The 10,569-nt window shown below is 38.9% G+C and overlaps 2 protein-coding genes and 1 long non-coding RNA gene across 3 annotated transcripts in view; 2 read left to right on the forward strand and 1 right to left on the reverse strand.

Moving 5' to 3' along the window:
- The window catches only part of LOC118599929, a 3,997-nt gene extending 1,832 nt beyond the window's left edge, over window positions 1-2,165 (forward strand). The window contains exon 2 of the long non-coding RNA XR_004949467.1: window positions 1,126-2,165. This is a non-coding gene — a long non-coding RNA (uncharacterized LOC118599929). The remainder of the gene's footprint in view (window positions 1-1,125) is intronic.
- LOC112144307 (tripartite motif-containing protein 16-like) overlaps window positions 1-10,569 on the forward strand; it is a gene marked incomplete in the record, with an annotated part of 1,074,856 nt that overhangs the window by 129,943 nt on the left and 934,344 nt on the right.
- The window catches only part of basp1 (brain abundant, membrane attached signal protein 1), a 55,151-nt gene that overhangs the window by 15,188 nt on the left and 29,394 nt on the right, over window positions 1-10,569 (reverse strand). The window lies entirely within an intron of this gene.

Raw genomic sequence — 10,569 nt, forward strand, 5'->3', positions numbered from 1 at the left:
ATGACAAAGAACGACGAGTTGGAGACACCCTAAACATCAAAAAGTAAAGGGGCCAGAACCAAACGTCCATATATGATGAGATGTGAGTGAGTATGCGTTGGTTGGTCATTAACCCTTTAGCATCAGAGCCTCAGTTCCAGTGTTAGTTACTATGACTCTTTAACTGTTAATTTACGTTAAGTCTGGTTGATTCTGAAGTGGAGAAAAGCTGCCCTGCTCTAATGTGCAACAGTAGTGAAGGATTTATGCAATCAAGCAGCGAAAAGCTGCTTTGCATCACTTTGTATACTGGGGCCAAACCGATGTGAAAAACCACTTTACTCAATCAGCTAATTCACATTGGTAGCATAAACTGTCAAAGAGTTACAGTACATGTGTTATTTAGGCGTCACCTGTGACGTCTCTGGTGTTCAAAGGTTAAAATCATTTAGCAGTATCTAACTTTGAAAGAATGTCTTAACTTTTTTGTAAACACCATCACCCAAAACTGCTTTTGCTTGTTGACTCTGTATTCTTTGTTATGGTTCTTGCACAGGTGATACATAAAGTTTGTTGTGTTAGATTCCGATGTTTAAAAAAAAAAAAAGCACCGCCACATGTCATCTGACACTTCTCTTGGTGGAGGTGTAGAGATGTTTTTGTTTGCTCTACAAACAACTGTTATCTGATCCAGGCCAGCCTTCCTTTATCCAAAACACAGCCATGCCCCAGAATGTGATACATATTTAGGGACGTTGTCCTCAGTTTTGGTCAACAGGTCCTCTTGTTTGGAAGGGTTCTGATCTGAACTGCATCTGCTTCCTTCTTCCTTTTATGTTTGCTTGCTGCATGTTTTACGCTTTGACATAATATAGTACCATAAAGCTCTTAACCGGGATGCAAACTATATTTTCTTTCATCATCGCCCAAAAGAACCTCAGTAGGACATGCATTCATATTCACCCCTTACACATATTGTAATTCAGCTTCAACCAGAAGAAAGGGAGAAAATCCGAATAAAAGTTACAAGAATTTCTGTTGGCTGATTTGACAAATAATAATAATATCTTCAGTGCCGTAGGGTGCTTCATTGTTCCTGTTTAGTTGACTCAGCACACAGTCAAATGCTTTGTTCTGCCTCTGCAGGTATCATTACAGTCCTGCATGAGACGGCGTGCGATGGCGCTGGTCTGAGGGCGGCTGCTCAGGCGTGGCTGTCTGTTCCTGGCTGCTGCAGCTGCGGCTGAACGCTGGAGACCATGTGACACCCCTGGGGCTTCTCTGTCTCCAGCCTCATCCCAGTCTCTTCTGTCTGGGAAAAAAAAACAGAGCGGGCGGCCGGAGCGACGAGCGCGTCTGACAAATTCAATCAGTCACATTAACTGCAGGGCGGATGGGATCTGCTGTCTCCGCAAGAGGCCTCGGCGGACACTTCTGACGTGAGCGCTCGATACCTTTAGTCTGGCAACAGCTTAATTAAGACTCGGATTTGTTTTTGCCATCCAGGCTTACCTTAACGTCATAAAAAACGACACTTTTGTTCTCACTTCTACTCACTTTTATTTCAGTGTATTTTTCAGCTTTGACGACGTAACAAACCGACTGCAGGAGCTCTCTTTGTTCTCATTTTTCATTGACATTTTCCTCACAAACGTAGCCGTCTGTGTGGACGCTATATTATCCATAAGCTGCTGCAGCTTCAGCTGCACCTACTCCATCACTTAAGCGAGCCTGAAAGGCTGACCCGGATGTGTCAGAAAACAACAGAGTCTTTCAGCGTTTTTCAGCAGAAACGGGGCCGGAGGCTTCGCCGCATTTTTCAATAACTCAGCCTGAATGACACAATGCTCCAGTCTGCTGCGCAAAGAGAGGGAATGTCTGTGACTGTTCGACAGGAGGAAGAAAAACCCCAAAATGAACACCGCCCATCATGCCTCCGGCTTCTGATATCTGAGGGTTCGGCGAGCATCCACCCTGACCGCTTTTTAAAAACCCACCCTGACTCATTTTTATGGCCAAGCATTTACCACAACAGGAGACTCTGCCCTTTTAGAGAGTTTTAATTTGCTTTTAAACTCAAGAATAATTTTATCACTTCAATTGTTGTTTTAATGTTTGAGCTTTTAAGTTTTAACTGAGGTCATGCTATGCCATACTTTGAATAAACTGGTTTGCTGATATTAAAACATGCTGTTAATATTTCCTGGGCAAGAATAACTGCAGCAGTTTTTGACCAATCAAGTCAGTTTTGACTTGATTGGTCAGAAATGGCTGGAAGTGGGACAGGATGGTCCAACTGGGTCTGGAAATAGAGCCTCTTCTTATAAGAAAAATTCAGTTATTACAAAAGTCTTGAGTTATGATGTCAGAAGATGATTTTTCTGTTAAATGCTTTAAAAAGAAGCTTCATTCATCAAATCTGAAAACATTCTCATCTTTAAGGGGATGCAGGACATGGAGCTGATACTTGTTCACCTCTATCTAGATTGATAACCGTGGTCCTCAAGAGGCTCAACCCTGCCTGTTTTCCAGTTCTCCCTGACCAGCTTGCTGCTTATTAGCTGACCCAAGTGATTCCACATCCTGATTGAATGAACACACATCAAGCAGTCCAGGGAGAGCTGAAAACAGGAGGGATTGAGGCTCTTAAGGACACCGTTGGGCAGCCCTCATCAAGACTATAATGATCTGAAAGCAGCAATTTATTTTTTTTAAGAAAAAAGACATAAAAATGCATGAAATCAGATTAGATTTATAGTGTGGAAAATCACTTTTAATGAAGTAACACTTAAAACACGATTTAAGCTTTGATCAAACTAGACTTTTTGTTGGCTCTGGCCTGGCAGCTAGAGTAAGACTTCAACTCAGACATACGTTTACTGCGCCAATAATCTCAGATGCCACCTGTAGGATTCTGAAGAGGATTCTGAAGAGGAATAATAAAACCTCAAGTGGCTTCTTGAATGTGTATTCTAAAGCAAAACCAGTTAAAATTATTTGGATAAGTCCATCCACCTCTCAAATAATGCACACATTTTGCTAATGAAATGAAAACCAGGTGGAACATGCATTTAGTTTAGTTTAACTTTTTTTCGTAGTCATCAATGACAAAGTGCTCCTTTCTGAAACCTGCTTCTGGTGGTCATTTAAGGAACTGCCACATTTAGAACTACCTGATTTACCTTGAATTCTGGGCTGAAAGACTATAGTTGGAATTTTACAATGTTGGATTTAGAACTTTTTTGTGGCAGTCACTTGAATTTTGAACATGCTAAAAAATAAAATAACACAAGGAAATTTGTCTCACACCAGCATGATCAGTGGTGTCTCAGACTTGACTCAAACTTGTCGCAAACTTGTCTCAAACTTATCTCGGGCTTATCTCAGGTTTGTCTTTAACTCTTCTCAAAGTTGCCTTACATTCATCACAAATTCATTCCAAACAGCTGTCGAACTAGTCTCAAACTCATGTTAAGCTTGTCTCTAACTAGTCTCAAACTCATGTTAAGCTTGTCTCTAACTAGTCTCAAACTCTAAGCTTGTCTCTAACTAGTCTCAAACTCATGTTAAGCTTGTCTCTAGTCTCAAACTCCTCTTTTCCTTTATCTCAGACTTGCATCAAACCCATGTCAAACTTGTCTCTAACTAGTCTCAAACTCATGTCAAACTTGTCTCCAACTAGTCTCAAACTCATCTTAGCCTTGTCACAAACCCATGTCAAACCCATGTTATTTCTAACTAGTCTCGAACTCATTTCAGCTTTGTCTCAAACCTGTCCCAAACTCTGTCAAAGTTGTCTCAAACTCATCTTAACCTCATCTCAAACTTGTCTCAAACTTCCTTCCTATAGGTTTCCAAGCTTCAGAAGATGCTAGTGATGTGCAGGGCCACAACTAAACTTTGGACATGAGCAAATGTCCAAGGAACAATGCTGTCTGAAGAACATGAGCAAATATGATTAGCAATTTTTTAGCAACATATCAATACAACTGCAATTTACCTCAACATAAAAATAATTAAACAAAATGCTAATCTGAAAATCCACGCTTGTAACCCAAACTTTGAAGGAGCTGTCTAACATTCATGAACACTATAGTGATGAACACAGAACACATCAATAGTTTAAATCTTTACAGACAGTGGTGTGTCTCTACCTGGTTGCGATCAGTTGCTCAGTGAGCCATTAGTTCAATCTGAACATTTTCTGTTCAGATTTACGTGCAAATGATTTACAAGTTATCAGTTATCTGCTGGAGCAATCTTTACAATGTCCAGAATTCTTTGTCCTCCAGTCTCCTGCAGTGTACATGAATATGACCCATACCTGAACTCTTATCTGCTAAACACATTCCAGATGGTTGGAGTGGAGAAAAAGAGGCTTGAGCTCAGGAGCACGCACAAAGTCTTCCTGGACGAAATAAAATATATGTGCAAAGCTTTGGTTTCAGAGTCATGAGTCCACCTCTGAGTTTTTCTCCCATGGGACATATTGAATGAGGGAACACAGGTGAAGGTATGTGTGGAAGCTAGAACTGGAATCTTCCACTGAATTGAGAAGGAGATTTATGAACGCTTGATCTATGGTTGCGTTTCTCCTCAAGATCTGGACTTTTATTAAGACACTTCAACATAGAATCTGCAGATGTTTTGTTGAAAACATGTTTGAAGAACCTTCCTCACGTTCTAGCCTGATCTTTAGGTTAGGATCAGAAAAACAATCAGAAAGAGAGACAGCTTCTGACCCAAACGGCATCAAGAAAAGACAAAAAAAACAACTGAACTTCAGAAGTAAATACTTTTATGAAGTGAAGTTCTTGAGCTAACAATTCCAAGGATCATGAGTTCGGCCAATTTTTTTATGTCTTTGCACACATATGAGGCAAGAACATCACACTTGCTAATATGACTAAAGGCTTTTACAGTTTATGTGGCTGAAACCTAATAAAAGCCAGTTTTATAACAATTTACTTTGGAAATGTAAAATATACAAAACTAACATGTTGTGAAATCTCTTTATGAAATGAATAGATTTGATTTTTCCTTTGATGCCATTTTCTTGTACTTGTCAGACCCAAAAAAAAGTTATTAATCAAAGTTCTCTTAAATTTACTCAGAAGGGAACAGTTATATAATTATATGAATATAATTATTCGCTGTTTACCAATAAATGTGTTCTTTGAATGGAAATCTCATAAATGAAGCGGGAGTGATTCGTTGTCTGTCACACATGAAGAACACTTCCAATTACATCTGTCATCTCTTTTAGACGAGTTGACTTTAAAGGTGCAGAGGTAGAGCGATCCACTTCTGATCAGAAACTGGCAGGTTTGGCTCCCGTCCTGCCCACTCATATGTCAAAGTGTCCCCCACTTTGCTCCTGGTGGTTATAGGTTGGTGCCAGCTTTCAGCAGAACTGAAATCAGTGTGTGTGGGTAAATGAGACTGTGAATGCAAACACTTTAGGCTTTCTAAGAAGGTAGTAAAGTGCTATAAAAGTATACAAAATTAACCATTTATAGATTTGTTCTATTCATACACAACAAAAAGTAGCTAAGGCAGTGATTAGAATCTACAGAAACACATTTACACCAGCTCTTCTCAGAGTCAAGACTCCAAATCCAGAGAGAACTTTGCATTTCAGGAACATTACTTGTGCTTAGGATTCAGAAAATCTGGTCACAGTTTTGTCTTCTACTCCCACAGGTGTTTAACCCTCTAAGAACTTTAGCTCCAGTGTTGACATTCTTCCAACTACTGTAACTCTTAAACTATCTATCCATTTTTTTAACCCGCTATATCCCTTTCAGGGTCACGGGGTTGCTGGAGCCCGTCCTAGCTGTTGGGGGAAGGCTGGATACAGCCTGGACGGGTTTCTACACAATCACTCCCACACCTAAGGACACTTTAAAATCACCTATTAACCTGCAGAGCAACAGGGGTTATTCGTGTGTTTTTTATTTAATTATTTGTTTTAATTATTTCTGTTATATTTACTTTAACCCTCCCAGCTACTCTAAAATGTTGTCTTAATAATGCACTCAATGCAGTTTGACCACAGCAGCACCTGTTTCTCTGAGGGCTTTCTTGACAAATCTCGCCCCACCATTCTGTGCTTCTGTGCACAAGGATGAGGGTGGGAGGATGGTATGAATGCAAAAAAATCAACTCTGTTAAACATTACTTTCTTAACTAACCTAAACATTTACCCTAATATTGAGGAATTTCAAGTTAAAATAGGATAAAATAGCTTTTTATGCTAAACATCTGCTAGCTTGAGTTCAAAAAGTGCTAATTTGCATTTAACTGAAGCCTCAATAGCTATTTGTCAATGTGAAATATGTATAAATCTACTTATCATGTTAATGTTTTTAGAAAATGTCTTAATTTAAAGTCCCACTTCAACTCTATTTTTTTTATCCTAAAAGCATTCCTATTTTAGTTATGCAATTTTTAGCTAAAAGTAAAAAAAAAAAACATTTACTTTTTAGGATTTAGGAGTTTGTCAGATATTCAGCTCTGAGTTGTGAGCGGATTGTTGGTGCGGGAGTAACCCTGCGTTGATATCCCAGCATTCCTTCGTTTGCACTCTCTACTGGTAGCTTCCCCTGACAACCCCAAGCTAACATTAGCGTTGCAAAAAAAAAACGTCAAGCAATACTGGAGCAATCCAGCCGTACACTCTTGACCCAGATGGCAGCATCATTAGAGCAATGCTACAAAAACATGTTAAAAACACAATGTTATTTACAACAGAAACCAGGAAATGCAATCCAACCAGTTACCAGACATGATTGTCTTTGCTTTTCAATCACTAATGCTGTCTTTAGCGTCTTGCATTGAGGCGGCGCGCTCCTCGTGGAGATGTTTGCAGCTTCTCATTTTCATCTTCATGCCTGCGCTCGCTCTGTTGCCGCCTCATTCATCTCTTTGTGGTTTTGGACATCCTGCTGCAGCAGCATCTTTTCTCTTTAATGAAGCCGATTGCTTTCTGCGTTCACCTGCCCGCTTTCTGCTGAAGTCTGCATTCGGCTCTGCGGCATGAAAAGGGCTCCAGTTTGGTCCCAGTTTCACGGGGAGCCGGTCTGACGTTAGAATAAAGATGAGCATAGAGCAGACACAAAGATCCAGTTTCAAAAGGAAAGCGCACGTTTTCACAAAAGATATTTACTTTTCTGATCTTTAAAAACTAATAAATGGAGGTCTTTTAAAATTCAAACTCATTAGCTGCAGCTTTCCTGCATAACTTTACCTTCTTTAATGGAAAATAAAACTCCTCTAATAGGCACCACTATAAACGCTGCAGTGAGATTCAGTTTCAGCTTGACCTGTGGCGTGTTTCAGCCACAAACTGAAAAAAAAAAATCTCCACCTCCAGCTCCTTTAGCAGCACATCCACTCTGTTGATGGAGTCAGATTTAATTTGATGCAATAAAGAGCCGCTCTTTGGCAGTCATCCATTTCCTGAGAGGGCTGACAGAGAAGCGGCTTCTGCCAAAACCCTAACACAATAAACACGGAATACACACAGAAAAATGACACGAAATGGTTTCCAAGGAGTGAGGAACTCTCCTGATCCGCGCACAAACCCTGAAAGGAACACTTAACTTTCAAATAATACACTTCATTTGTTAAGATGAATAGAGTTTTAAAAGATCAACCAGTGAAGTACAATAAAACTTTGAGCTTAATCATTCATTTGAGTAACTATTTCTCAAATAGCTAACGTTTGTTAGCTTAATTTTTATGAGCTAAGATTATTATTTTCCTATACAAACAATTGTAAAACTAAATAAATTGTTAAAAAAATGATAAAGAGTTTATTTGTTTAGTGAAGTAGAGACTTTTTATTCTTTTCCTTTTTTATCTTATCTTTAGTTTTCAAATTAGACTTTCATTTGCTGGTTTAATAAAACTGACAGACAAAAGAACATTTAGGAGATTACATTACATTAAATAAAAAAAAAGTAAAATCCTTTTAACAGAAAATGTCTTTTATATGAGGGTTGCACAGTCAAAATGACATCTTCTGTTTACTGAGCCATGAAAACAGGATAAAATCTACCAAAAATGACCAAAAAATGAGATTAGAAACTGTCCAAACTGAAAAACAGCTTTGGTTTGATCTCACTGGAACACTGAGTTTAGTTTCAAACTTAATATGCATCTGTTCCATATAGGGCTGCACAATATGAGGAAAACTTTAAAGTCCTACTCCAACTAGTATATATTTTTACCTATTGTAAAAGTATTCTCAGTGGTCTTTTTATTATGATTTTGCAGTTTTTAGCCACAATAAAATAAGCCTGTGTCCTTTTTAACAGCATAGTTTCTGCAGAGCAGCAATAGTTCATCAGAAATTAGCTTCTGGGTTACATGCGGGACTGTTGGGGTGGAAATAATCCCACATTGATATCCCAGCATTCCTTTGTTTACACTCTCTCCTGCTAGCTTACACCCGTCACAATCCCAGGCTAACATTAGCCTAGCAAAAAAAAAAACGGTAAGCAACATTAGAGTTATCAAGCTATACAGTTTTGATCCATATTCCAGCTCAGACGAGGAAAACAAAGACGCTAATGGATCTATCTGTCTGGAAGTTGAAGCATCAGAGTGGAGCATCACAAACCCGAGTCTTTTCAAACCGCAGGTTTTCGTCTGCTCCTGATCCAACACAATTTGAATAAAGAAATACTAAGAAACACATGAGTGAAATGTTACATGTTAAAAATACCAAAAACATGATTTTTCATAAATGATTGAAGAGTCGCAGTATTCAAAAGAATGTCAAACCTGGAGCTAAAGCTCTGGTGTTAAAGGGCTGAGGAACATCTAAATAAATAGATATATACTTTCAGAAACACTCATAGAAAGTCTATTAATATTGAAGTGAAGAGATGACACCATCACAAAGTATTCTCCTTTTTCAGAAGCACAACTGTGAGCTTCTGTGTGTGTGCAGACACACAAAGAGTTTAATAATGACGAATGAGCTCAGTGTGTCTGAGAAATGTGCGACCTCCGACCAGACCGCAGTTTCGCCCTGACTAAAGCACACAAACACACACATCAGCCTGAAGGTTGCCATAAAGAAAACAAGAAGAGGCCCTTCCTCGCTCAACGTAAACTTGAGCAGTCGGCCAGCACTGAAGAAAAAAGGGAAGCAGAGGCCGTCAGTCATTCCCAGATCAGACTCAGAAGTCTGTGGCAAAAACACACCACAGTATTTCTGATGCCTTTTCTTCCAAATATTCTATGTTGGAAACATTTGTTTTATTACTTTTTAAAAATCAAGACATGACAGAATTTTGATTTAAGAAAGGGGGAGGTGATGGGAAGTTTAGGTCAAAAGACTCAATCCATTTAGACAAATTACCGTGAGTATTTGCATCCAAGGAAATGTATACTTGAATCACTAAATGGCCCAATGTTAAAAACGTAACCCTTTTAACACCGGAGCTTTAGCTCCACTGTGACATTCTCACAACTTCTGTTCAACCATTTACGCAATTAGCATTATTCCAGTAGATTATGATGTAGAGAAAAACAGCTTTGCACCGATGACTGGTGTTTGTTTAAGAAGGGATTTTCAATGAAAAGTCTGTTAAAAAACGTGTTTTTTGGGCTGCTGTGTTCACATGTGGCTACGCAAGTTTTTGAGACTGTTTCCGGGCTATGAGTACAAAACGTTGGCCACTGAACAAGACTTAAAAAAAGAATAAACTTTGACCAATCAGGGACTACGATTTGGTGCTGACGAATGGATGCGTCCATTTGAATTCATGGAAGTGCAAACCATTTGATAATTGATCACGAGAGACTAACTAATAATTGCGGTTTGTGCAGGGATGAATTTAAACGACATGAAGTCTGTCACATATCGGAATAGAGCTGTGAAAGAAAAAGATTCAAAAGATTTGCACAGCTTCAACATTTTGCATCAAGCCTCTTCCAATTATAGATAACTTTACATGTGCTAGTAAACAATAGAAGAAGAAAAAGAAAAGAAAAAAAAAGGTCAAGCCCCTCCCTGCTCCACCATTAGTGCATTCTTGAAGCCCGGAGTGTTCGTAGCTTTACAGATGCAAGAACCACTCTGACACTGGAAAACTACTGTTTAGCTGTTTCTATCACCATGGACACATTTTATCATACTTAAAAATTAACTGACTTTTCTTTTATTAACTCTGACATCAAAAGATTGAGTTGATAAATGGATGAGCCTTGGCAGCTGAAGGCCATACGATCCGTGAGGCTCACAGAAGGAAAGGTTTTTTAGGTTACTGGAGGTTTATTTTAAGACAAAGAGGATAATTACACTCTTAAACTAGAACAGGATTTACAGGCAGAATAGTTTGGGGCTGACTGATGAAATAAGGAAAAGACTAACGTAACCTAAATTTAAAGGGGCCGTTATGAGTCATAACTTACATGGAAAAACTTCAGAAATAAAATAACATATTATCAGATTAGATTCTTCTGTTGCTGAACCTCCTGATAACCTGAAGCCCCCAGCAGCTCTGAGTCATCACTTATTTAGAGGAAACCAGCAAAAAAGAAAATGTTTAACCAGGCGCCACAGGGAGGAAGTTG

Source organism: Oryzias melastigma, linkage group LG17 (assembly GCF_002922805.2).
Source record: "Oryzias melastigma strain HK-1 linkage group LG17, ASM292280v2, whole genome shotgun sequence".
Taxonomy (NCBI): domain Eukaryota; kingdom Metazoa; phylum Chordata; class Actinopteri; order Beloniformes; family Adrianichthyidae; genus Oryzias; species Oryzias melastigma.